At 38.2% G+C, this 10,736-nt stretch overlaps 1 pseudogene; it reads right to left on the bottom strand.

Moving 5' to 3' along the window:
- Positions 1-482: 482 nt before the first annotated feature.
- Positions 483-3,661, bottom strand: LOC119530309 (annotated as a pseudogene).
- Between the last annotated feature and the right edge of the window lie 7,075 nt (positions 3,662-10,736).

Here is a 10,736-nt window from a genome sequence, read left to right as displayed (position 1 = left end):
GTATAACACGGGGAGCACTGTTGAAATCCAGGCAAATTTTCTTATAAGCTGTTATGTCAATTCAAAACCAAGTTTTATTCTTTTCTATTCTTAGTGGATAATTGGCAGCAACAACCTTTAATCCACAGGCTGCCCTCGGGGCTACTTTCTTTTCTTCTTTCAATTCAGAGGCCAATGCTTTCCCTTTGTTAGAACAAATGTGAGAAGCACATAAATTGTGGAAAGGTGGTGTTGGGAATGTAACAAAAGAGAAGAGAAATGGCTACCAATTATTAATCTTGGGAAAACTGGTAATAAAAACCCTTAATAGGTTTAGGGTTTTAAGTGTGACTTTTGAAATCTTTGGACATTCCAGTCGGTTAATTTTTCAATTTTATGAGGAAGTTTCGGACAATATTTCTGGAATCTATACGGTAGAAGAATGGTTGGTGTAAAATGAATTCTTATGAAGAATAGGAAAGGGAAAACAAAATTCTATTCCCTCAAGATTTACCGATGGCAAAGCTTGAAGACCTTGTACTCTTTCCTCCCACCAGGTGTTTGATGCTTCTTGATACTGTGTGGGCTCCAGAGAACCCAGGGTCACCTTGATGGATATTTTCCTTGGGGGACTGGGTCTGCTGGGCTTCTCTCCATTCCCTTTTCAGTGTGGCTGCTGCTGGAGCACTTCAGTTTTCCCCAGGAAAGGCCAGAAAACTCTATTTCTGGCCAGAGCTGCTGCAAAAGGTCTTTGCTCTGCATCCGGGTGGATCGTATTTTTGAGCAGATTGTAAGTTTTCTGAGAGCTTCTGAGGAATGTCCAGAAGTTTACCCTGGCAGATATGATGCCATTCAACACACTTATTATTGATTCTGCTCCTGCAGCCACTGAAATTGTTAACTCAGGGCAAATATGTCTGCTTTGGGAAGGTGTCGATAATCTTCTTGCAAAATCTCATTAGCCAGGAAGTGACTATCTCCCTCTTCCACTTTGGGTTTGCTTGTCAAGGTCACATGGCCCAGGTCACCAATTTTATACATCACATTGGCAGAGAGAAACCAATCCACTTCATTTTCAATTTCTTCTGGAATTGCAGGAGAGTCACTTTGCATTTCATGACAAATGAAGATTTTACTTGGTTTATGTCCAGGTGCACCATGCTGGAGTTAAGGATATACTTAAGCCCAAGGGAAATCTGTAAAAGGATGTTGTTCCAGTTTGCTAATGCTGCTGCTATGCAAAATACCAGAAATGGATTGGCTTTTATAAAGGGGGTTTATTTGGTTACAAAGTTACAGTCTGAAGGCCATGAAAATGTCCAAATGAAGGCATCAACACAAGTATACCTTCACTAAAGGAAGGCCAATGGCATCCGGAAAACCTCTGTTAGCTGGGAAGACATGTTGCTGGTATTGCTGATCCCAGGTTGTATTCCAACTCCACTCTCAGCTCCTGTGCGTTCTTCAAAGTGTCCCTCTTGGCTGCAGCCAATATCAGAGATCCATAACTTCAAGCATCTCTTGAGCTAAGCCAGCTAGCTTCTGTATCAACATTTTTAAAGGACTCCAGTGATTAAATCAAGACTCACACTGAATGGGTGGGGCCACACCTCCATGGAAATATTTCAATCAGAGTTATCACCTATAGTAGGATGGGTCACATCTCCATGGAAACAACTTAATCCAAAGACTCCAACCTAATCAACACTACTATGTCTGCCCCCACAAGACTGCATCAAAGAACATGGCATTTTGGGGGACATAATATATCCAAACCGGCATAGATGTCCTTGAGTTCTGGCTCTTGGAAATGATTGCCAGGCACCTTGGCTTCTGATATAGCAGCTTCTCCCACATTGCAGTATTCATTCTGAATGATCATGTGATCATCTTCAGTCCATGTAGAGTAATAACGTACCATGTGGGGGTGATGCCCAAGTACCACATGGGCATAAACTTCACACAAAGACAAATTCTCATTTGATGATAATGCAAAAGTTCTTGTAGAGCATTTTATTGCATAAACACATCCATCCAGCCTCTTAATGCACTTGTAGACTGTGCCAGTTCTCCAACTCCAATTTTTCCTACCTCCAACAATTCTTTTTCATAGCGAGAATCCATATTGATTTCTTGTAAGACACATCTCTAGGCAGGCAGCCCTTGTTCTACCTTGTCTTCCCCTGGACTATCTTCTTCAGGTTCTCCTCTGGTTTTCCTCTTGCCATTGGATTGAAGGAATAATTTTCTATAGGGCTCTGGTGTGAAGGGATTAATGTTGCCCATAGCCAATGAGGTCATTTCATCAGCAGAGGAAACAGGCATGAGCTGCAAATGCTTAGTCTTGGGAGGGGAACTTCCCTGTTGAAGAAATCACCAACTGGCTCAGCAGGCTTTGGGGATTAAAGGGGTCTGTCACAGTGCAGCAATTTTCTCCTGCTGTCCGGTTGTGCCAGTGTTTCAGGACATTTGAGAGAGCCTGACACCGGAGTCTTCAGAATCTGAACTGGACTTCCTTTGTCTTTTTCCTGAAATGTGCTGGGGAGATTTAAACTTTTCCTCTGAAGCTTGAAATTCAGACTTTTCTGGGGTTTGGCTCTGGGCCTCCCTACTCACTCACACTTTCTTCTGCACTTCATTCTCAGTCTCTTCTTCACAATAGGAAAAGTTTAATTTCTGCTTCAGTTCTTTGTTAATATCACCGTCGTCCAGTCGTCTTCAGTTAAAGAGCTTCAGAGCATAGGTAAGAAGGTCTATCAGAAAAGAATGCTATGTATAATCTTCGTCAGATGTTCAGCATCCCACAGGAACCAACAGGACTAAAGAGTTTTTTAAAATAAAACTTTTTTTATTTTGGAATAACTTTAAATGTTACAGAAGATAAGTTGTAAAGATAATATAGAGAGTTCCCAGTTTCCCTGAATTTAGCATCTGACATGACTATGGTACTTTGCCAAAACCAAGACATTAACATTGGTACAATGCTAGTGAGCAAACAACAGACATTGTATTTCACCAGGATCCCATCTATGATATCACATTACATTTAGTTGTCATGCTCCCTTAGTCTCCTCCAATCTGTGATAATTTCTTAGTTTTCCTTATTTTTTGTGACCGTAAGACTTTTGAAAAGTACTGGTCAAATATTTGGTAAGACATCCCTCAATCTGGGTTTGTTTTGTCTGATGTTTTCTCATGATTAAATTGGAATTATGGATTAGGGGGAAGAACATCACAGAGATGAAGTGTATGTCTCATCACATTGTATCGGAGTATATGACATCAACATGATCACTGATGATTTTAACCTTCATCAGTTGGTGAAGGTAGTGCCTGCCAGATATAGTAAAGGCACTATTTTTCCCTTTCTGTACTCTATTCTTTGGAAAGGAGTAATTAATTCCAACCCACACTCAATGGAAGGGGAATAAAGCTCCAACTCCTGGATTGGGGAGTGTCTGCTTATGTTATTTGGAATTCTTTCATAGGGAAGATTTGTTCCCTTCCCCCTTTTATTTATTTATTCATTTATTTACTTATATCTATTTGGACTCATGTATATTTATTTTACACTTGGTGTATTATCTAAATTACGTTACTTATTTTGTTGCTCAATTTTTCCAGTGTTGGCCTTTGGCAGCCCTTTCAGGTTCACCTCTGTGTCCTTTTGACATGCCCCCATATTTTCATTCTTTTAGCACTTCCTTGCTTTTTGGCATTACAAGATGCTCCAGGATCATCTTGTATTATCCCTGAACAAGTCCTAGAATCAATCATTTCTCCAATCATCTTCCTTTTATTGAAGAATAGTATTGAGAAGCCAAGGTAGACACTGAGTATGGATTTTTTACAGTGTGTTTACATGGAGAGATTAAAAAAAACACAAGGATAAAAAATAGAAGGGGTGACAGCCAAAAAATAATGGGAGCTGGAAAGCAATTGACCAACTAGAAACTGACTTTACAGACTGAAAAATATAAAAGTAAACAAGCAGTGGAGAAATACAAGCAAGCTAATTGGTACCACAGAGCCCCCAAAACACTTGAAATTACAAGCATAAGCTACCTCTGAAAATAGGAATGTGGGTGGGCTGAACAGAGGAGAAGGGTTAAAAGGTCATATAATAAGCAATTAGGACCTTATTTTTCCTCCCACACTGTATACAAAGCAGTTATCTATACCCCACACCAACAGAAGACTGGAGGTTTACTCTCCAGAGAAGTTCAACTACGAGGACTCTGGACTTGGGGACAATAGGCTTAGCTGAGGGTTTGGGTAGCAGACTGATAACAAGAAAATTAAATAAAAGGCTCTATAAGAAATAGTTAGACCTCCCGGGCCCTTCCCTCATTTGTTTCTGAGAGCACTGTCAGCTAGATTAGAAGATTCCTTCCTGGATAAATTGGCCAGTCCAAGAGAAAAGGTCAACAGGTATTGATAGCTGGGGGTCCCAACATTAATGAAGCTCTCAAGTCAGCAATACCTGTGCAAGCCCACAGAACCCGCAAGATCCACTTTTTTTTCCATTTTTATTTTGGAAGTTATCATACACAAAGAATATTATAATATACACATATATGTGTATTTTTGTGAATTAATTTGTCTTCAAAACAATTATAAAATAAATTATAAAATAAAATTTTATAATTTATAAAATTTTAAATATAAAATAAAAATATATAAAAATATATAAAATATATGTATAAATATATTAAACAATATATTAAAAAAACACAATAAAATAAAATTATAAAATACAATGCTGTAGCTACCACCAAGGTTAAGAAGTAGAATATTACCAATACTATAAAAGGAAGCCACTGATAAATATTCCCTTCTTTCCCTCCTAGGTGTAACCATAACACTGATTTTTATGCTTTTCTTGACACTATATAAATTTAACATGCACACACGCATATATACCTAAAATTATTTTTAATATTGTCTGTTTTTAAATTTATCTGTACAAAGTTATACTGGATATATTATTTGTAATTTGCTTCTCTTCTTCAACATAATTTTTGAGAGATTCATTCATGTTGGTGTATGTAGTTGTAATTTGCTCATTTCCATTTCTGTATAGGATATGTTTACATATTTGAGTATTGCAAGATATTTGTGTTGTTTCCAGTTTCAAATGATTACAAACAATAGTGTTTTGAATATTATTGTACATGTATCCTGGTATACCTGAGCATAAAATAACCAGGAATAGAATTGCTTTCTGATCTGTTGATTCAACACAAGCCCAATCAAAATCTCATTAAGTTTTCTTGTACAAATTGACAAGCTTATTCTAAAATACACATGGAAAAAAAAGAGCCTAGCCAAAACAGTTTTGAAAAAGGAAAGAGTTGGAGGACTTACATTACCTGATTTCAAGACATTTAAAGCTACAGTAATCAAGATAGTGTGCTATTTGTTTCAAGATAGGCAAATAGGTCAATGGACAAGAATAGGGATCCCAGGAGTACACAGACATATATATTTTCAATTGATTTCCAACAAAGGTGAAAGTCAATTCTGTGAAGGAAGGATAGTCTTTTTGACAAATAATGCTGGAACAGTAGGATAGCCATATGCAAAATAATTAATCTTGACTCTTACCTCACACCACGTACATAATTTTTTCTTGAAATAGATCATAGAACTAAATGTAAGAGCTAAAATTATAGAACTTCTAAAAGAAAACACATGAGAAAGTCTTGCTGTCCTTGGGTTTAGTAAAGATTTCTTGTGTACAAATACAAAAAAGCACAAACTCTAAAAGGAAAAAAATCAATAAATTGCCATAAAAATTTAAACCTGTAGCACTTGAAAAGACACTGTTAATAAAATGGAAAGGCAAGCTATGGACTTCAGGAAATTTCCTAGCAATTCCACTCATAGGCATATACCCAAGAAACCAGAGTGTATATGGTCACCAAAAGACATGTACAAACTTTATTCCTAATGTCCTCACTTGGAAGCAACCCAAATGTCCATCAACAGAAGAATAACAAATGTATATTCATCTAATGGAAAACTACACAACACCAAGAAAGAAAATTACTGATACACGCAACTACATGGATGACTCTCACAGACATTTTGTAGTGTTAAACAAGCTATACGGAACAGAGTACATTTATATAATTCCACTTCTTTGAAATTTAAGAATAGACAAAATTAACCTAAGGACATAGCAGTCAGAACAGCAGTTTCTTATAGGGGATGGAATAAGTATTGACTGAAAAATACACACGGGCACCTTTTGGGGTACTGGAAATATTCCATATTATTATGTATATGATATTTTACAAGCATGTATAAACAAGATTTCATTATGCTGAATACTTAAGCTTAGGGTGCTTTATGCTTCAAAGAATCTAAAAAGATGTTATTAAAATTAAAGTTATATATAGGCTACCTTACATAGGAAATAGGAATTACTATGCTCAATAAAAACATTCCGTTAGAAAGAAGCAAAATTTCAGTAGCACCTTTGCTGGCAATTTCCAGTAAGAACCACCACATCAATTCATACAAAATCTCTGACCCCATAGATCATATTAATGCTATTAATCAGCCAAGCCAAAGGAATCTTTCAACAGAAGCTCAGAGGATGGAAAAAATGTGCCTCTCCTTTGCTTTTTTGTAGGATCGATGAGGTTAGAGCTGTGGTAGAGTTTATTAGTGTTCCTGCTCCATCTGGAAGGATAATACTTCCCCACATCCAGGCCTGGCCATATCCACTTGTGTCTTGGCCAATGAAAAGTGATTAGAAGGCATGTGGTCCGCTTGTGTGCAGAAACTCTAAGAGCTATTGTGTGGTTGCCATGTTCTCTGTTCTCTCTGCCATTAGACTGGCAATGTCTAGATGGAGGCTAGTGGCTTGGGTTCTGGGAATGAAATGACCTGGCACGGGGTCACATTGGTATGCAGCTTGAGAAATTAATCTTTGCTGTTATAATCCATGGATATTTTAGGTCATTTATTAGCATAGCATAATTTAGCCCAAGCTGACATATGGAAATCGGTACCTAGAAGGACAGTGGTACCATAATAAAAACCCAAACTGTGTTGGCTCAGGGTCCAGCCAATGGGTGGTAAGGAAACTGTGAAGGAGTCTGGAAAGATGACAATCCATATTATATGGTGGCAAAACATTTGGTAAAACTGTTGTCTGCATTAACTTGGAAGACAGTTGATATACTGACTGAGTTTTGGATATAGGCACAGAGGTTGGGAAACATAAAGTTAGTGGTATACCTTGCTTGCTGTATCTGATGAGGTATTACTTGACAGAGATGAATTTGTTTAAAAAAAGGCAGTTTGCAATCAGATTTGAAAGATACATCTGTTTATTCTCTCCAAACATAAAAGAAAATAATGAGAGGGCATTTCAACCACAAAGGGCCAAATAAAACCTCATTCCAAGGACCAAATCAAATATATGGACATAATATCATTTGTTAAAACTTTTGAATCATTTAAAATGGAGCCCCCTAAATCCTTTCAGTTGGATGAAATAGATCACGGATAAGGACCAAGGGCATGAATCTATTCTCAACCTCAAGAAACCTGATTAACTCAAGTCAACTGTAATTAATTTGAGAGAGAGACGTACATGAAAAGAATGGATGATAAGGGTGTAGATGTATGGAGTTTGTGGAATCAAGTAAATAAAAAGAAGGCTAGTACATTTCTGAGAGTATTCTACCAGTTGGGAATAAAATTGACAGTGACTAAAAATGACCCTTGGGGTCCAATATTCCATATGCAGAAAGAAACCGAGAAAGCGTCTTAGGCCCCAGGACATATTCTTCCACGTACTCTTCATCATGGCCAAGAAGGACATACTAAAAAGAAAGTCTTTCTAGAGGGTGGAACCAAGAACCATGGAGAACAATGGACTGGGAAGTTCATCTCAGGAAGCAGAAGAAAGACCTAAGCAAGAAGTATACCCAGACTTCAGGGTAACTGATTCTTGAAATGTCTACCCAATGTGATTTCAGAATTGCTTTGTGCCTCTCTGACGATCCCTTTTCTGAAAGCGAGCATTTGCTATGATTATCCTCTCCCTCTTCTATCACTGATTTTTGGCATGTGAGGTGAAGATAACTCATCTGTTTTGTCCATAGACCTCTTGGTCAAGAGAAACCACAATCAGACTTAACGTAATAGAGACTGTCATAAGATTGTCTACTCATATCCTGATGCCATTCCTAGACTTTCAGATTTTTCTCATCCAGAGAGAAGAGAGGGAAGCAAATATTTGTAAATGAGATTTGGGACTGTGATAGATGATATTTGCTATTATTCTTCATTTGCTGTGTTTCCCTGAGGGAGGATTACATATTCCTTCCTTATTGACTTCAAGCTTGAACATGTGACTTGCTTCAGACAATGAAATATTAGCAGAAGCTTTAGTAGTGTGGCAACCTGTGGCCTGAGCAAAACAGGCCTGCAGATCTTTGGTGCACAGCAGTCTGTATAACCTAGGCAGCTAAATGTTTAACCTACTGTCTTTCTAAGCCAATAAAGAGAAAAAGAGTAACTTGACCTTAAAGTGTAACTTTATGCAAGCAGGCAGGAAGTGAGAGGCTCTCAGTCTCCCAAAAAGAGCAAAATGTAATTGTTCAAGTGTTATTCTAGTCCTTCCTGCACCACTCCTCAGGTCAGAGTGACCTGTTCCCTCATGTATGCTCCCCCCACCCTTAGGAAAGTCTTTGTCTTAAACCCTTATAAAAGGCTTTCTGCCCTTTTTGCATTGCACAGTTGTCTTCCCTGTGAACGCAATGCCTGCCCGGCCTGAGAGAGCCGTCATGATCTCTCCACGACTTCTCACCCTGTAAGTAAGCCCTGAATAAAAGTTCATGTATCAGAAAATGCTCGTTGTCTTCTTTGGCCTTTGGACTGGCATGGCCCTCTTGGGTTGTGACAAATAGCCATCAGTGGTTCTCTCATGCTCCATTTTCCCTCTAACATGAATTCAGCTACACCTAGTTGGAAGTACTCCATTAACCTGGATCTTGGAACAAAGATGACAGACAGCAGAGCTTCAGCCAATCTGTAATGGACTTGTTGCAGAAGTCAGAAATCAACCTTTGTTGTTATGAGCCTTTGAGTTTTTGAAGCCCTTTGATACCACAACATAATTTTGCCTAAGCTGACTGCTACAGGTTTTCTTCCCCTTTTGGAGCTTTGCTGAATATATTGGCCTTTTGTATTATGCCTTTGACCCTGTGACATTTATATGATGTCTGTGTTTCATCTAACATGTTATCACTCCCACGAAACAGAAGCGTCAGCTTTTGGTAGGAACTTGAGTCACTATTGTACTATAAGAATAAGCACTAAAATGTAGTGTTTCTGGAGTAGGGCTTGTTTTCTCATATATTCATGATATCACTGACGTTACTATCACTATGTAGAGAATAGACTCATGGAAGCTTAGCTCGGCAGGTTACCATTTTGGTTTGGTGTGATGGTTTGGAGGCTTTATGGACCCAGGAAGATCATGCTCTATGTTCTTAAAGCTAATCCATTCCTGGGGGTATAAACCTGTTATGAGTGGGACCATTTGACTAGGTTATTTCAGTTGAGGCATGACCCAGGTGGGTCTTAATATTCTTACTGGAGTCCTTTATAAGAGTTAAATGCACACAGAATACAGAGGGAATAACACAGAAGACAGAGAGATACACAGAAGTTGAGAAAGAAAGTCACAGACAAAAGCAACAAAACCTGGGAGAGAAGGGAGAGACCAGCAGACACCACTGTGTGTCTTGCCATGTGACAAAGGAGTCCAGGATCGCCAGTCGCCAGTCTTTGGGGAGAAAACATCACCTGTTGATGCCTTGATTTGGACATTTTCACGTCCTCAGAACTGTAAGCTTGTAAGCTAATAAATTCCCATCATAAAAGCCAATCCAGTTCTGGCATATTTCATTTTGGCAGCATTGGCAAACTAAAACAGGGTATATTTCTAGGGAATTGTCCAATACCATGAAAAACCTACTTTAAGAGATCAGCATAATACCTGTGCTTTTTTGAACTGGAAAAAAAAATTACTATTATGATACCACAGAAATTTAAAGAGTACCTGTGGATTTAAAGAAGCCTCTCCTTTAGAGCTGGTTTTTCCGCTAATTGGTTTCTAATCTACAACTAGAAATCTATATTTATCACCTCAGTCAGCTATCAGCTTGTTGGTGCATTGACTTGTCATTGTAGTGGGACCCAGGAAATGACAGAGCTAAAAGATCTCAGAACAATTATCCAGAGAAGAAACTATAATAGCAACAATGATAAAACCTTACTAATCTAGGCAAGTGGGGAAGAGAGTTAAGGTCCTGAAAAAACCTGTTTTACAGAATATATTTTAAGAAAGACAATTTCTTTCTTTCCAAAGCATACTACTACAATGGATTGTAATAATACGCAGCAAAGCATAGTGGCTAAGAGGACAGACTCTGGAGCCAGAGTGCTCCTACTGGCTCATCTAGACTAACTATACTGTTATTAACCTTATATAGAGAGTGTAAATTTTGACTCAGAAATGTTTGCATGGCTGGGATTTGAAGCTGACTCCAAAACCTCTATGCTTAATCACTATGCTCTACTCCCTTCCTTCTAAGCCACATACTTAGCTGTTCCAAGTCTTCAAAATGTGTTTGATTGCTTAAGCATTGCATTAACAGAAAACATAGTCTGCCAGGGTTTTTGTTCACAGAGATTTGTAAATAACACAATAGCATTGTATCGCACCTTTG

Source organism: Choloepus didactylus, chromosome 3 (assembly GCF_015220235.1).
Source record: "Choloepus didactylus isolate mChoDid1 chromosome 3, mChoDid1.pri, whole genome shotgun sequence".
NCBI classification, from domain to species: Eukaryota; Metazoa; Chordata; class Mammalia; order Pilosa; family Megalonychidae; genus Choloepus; species Choloepus didactylus.
The sequence above is the reverse complement of the archived record's forward strand: the minus strand, read 5'-3'. Positions and strand labels throughout refer to the sequence as shown.